The sequence below is a fragment of the Marmota marmota genome, unplaced genomic scaffold, assembly GCF_001458135.2.
Source record: "Marmota marmota marmota unplaced genomic scaffold, marMar, whole genome shotgun sequence".
NCBI lineage: Eukaryota > Metazoa > Chordata > Mammalia > Rodentia > Sciuridae > Marmota > Marmota marmota.
Window position 1 is genome coordinate 8771011 of NW_026000205.1, and position 1405 is coordinate 8772415.

General features: G+C 53.4%; 1 long non-coding RNA gene across 1 annotated transcript in view; it reads left to right on the forward strand.

Moving 5' to 3' along the window:
- LOC107151485 overlaps nt 1–1042 on the forward strand; it is a 1957-nt gene extending 915 nt beyond the window's left edge. Inside the window, exon 2 of the long non-coding RNA XR_007343088.1 lies at nt 330–1042. This is a non-coding gene — a long non-coding RNA (uncharacterized LOC107151485). The remainder of the gene's footprint in view (nt 1–329) is intronic.
- Nucleotides 1043–1405: the final 363 nt, after the last annotated feature.

Below are 1405 nucleotides of genomic sequence, written 5' to 3' on the forward strand. Positions count from 1 at the left end.
GGCTGAGGGCTGCAGGCCCCGGGGCCCGAGGGCAGGCGCGGTGGGACGGGAGATAGGGGCTGCTTGAGGGGAGTGGGATTCCGGTGGCCGTTGCTAGGTGGTCCACGTTACTAGGTCGGTGGACTCCTGGGTCGCGAAGTTTTAAGGGTCCGCTTAGTCAACCCGTTTGTCGAGTTACTAATGATCGCGTGTTTCTCGCCCCTTGGTTGACGGGGACCCCCGTTACTAAGGACATTATGTTGCCGCGGTCCCGGTTGCTAAGGGTACCTGGTGATGGGGCAACTGTAGGATTAGGGTGCCTGGTGTTCCCCCGTATCTCTTCCCTTTAGTTCCGGTGCCTCTCCTAAACCTACACCGCGCCTCTCTCCCAAACCCGTTTCCTAGCCAAGGTATCCCTTCTGGTCTCTCTTCTTCGCCAAACTTTTCTCTGCCTTGAAACTAACTCCTCCCTGCTCACACGCTCACACGGTGGCCTTCCTAACTCCACCTGCGTCTTCCTTCAGCACCCCTACTTCCTGCTCCCTCTTCTCCTAAACCTTCTCCTCCTTGGCCTCTTGGCCCCTCTCTAACCAGCCCTCTACACTCGAAGGTCTGCTTTGCCCCATCCCCTCCCTCCCTCTACTCCACCTTTACCGCCACCCCTGATTCCAGCATAACTAGGTTGGTGGGTCTTCTTGTCCCAGCCACTGCCACTTTGAACCCCTTCCTTCCCCCTTAACCATTCCCCCCACTGTAACCACCTCTGCTCCCCCTCCTCCCCAGCCTCTGACCCTCTGGAGAACCAGGCAGGGAAGGTGCAGGAGGCTCAGGTGAGATGGGGGAAAGGGTGGAGGGAAGGAGAAAGATGGACTTGTTCCACATCCCAAACCCCCGGGAGGTGGCAGAGGGGAGACAGTGACCCCAGGGCCCTCAGCTCATTATCCCAATCTCCCTCCCCAACTGGTACAGCCTCCTGGGAACTGGTGGCTTCTGGGGATTGTCAGAAAAAAAAAAAAGTGTGTGTCTCAACCCTAGGACTTCCCTCCAAACTTTACTTTTTCTTTAGTGCACCCACCCCCCACCCCCGTACCCCAGTCTCTTTTGAACCTCCTTTTTTACTCATCTAGTAGACACAAGTATCCAAATCCAATTTGGTTCCTAAACTCACAGATCTCATGGATAAATGACAAGAAAATGATGCTACAAGGTGATTATGAAAGTAGCTTGACACTTTGGGAGCCCAGAGCAAACTTTGTAGGTCACAGAAGGTTCCAAAAGAGGCTCTTTTCTGGAGGATCCCACAGGCTGGTCTAGGATTCAGAGTGATGTATAGTCACAATGTAACAAGCGAAGAGTGAATTTCGATTATTTATTTATTTATTTATTTACCAGGGATTGAATGCCAGAGCGCTTATCTACTGAGCCT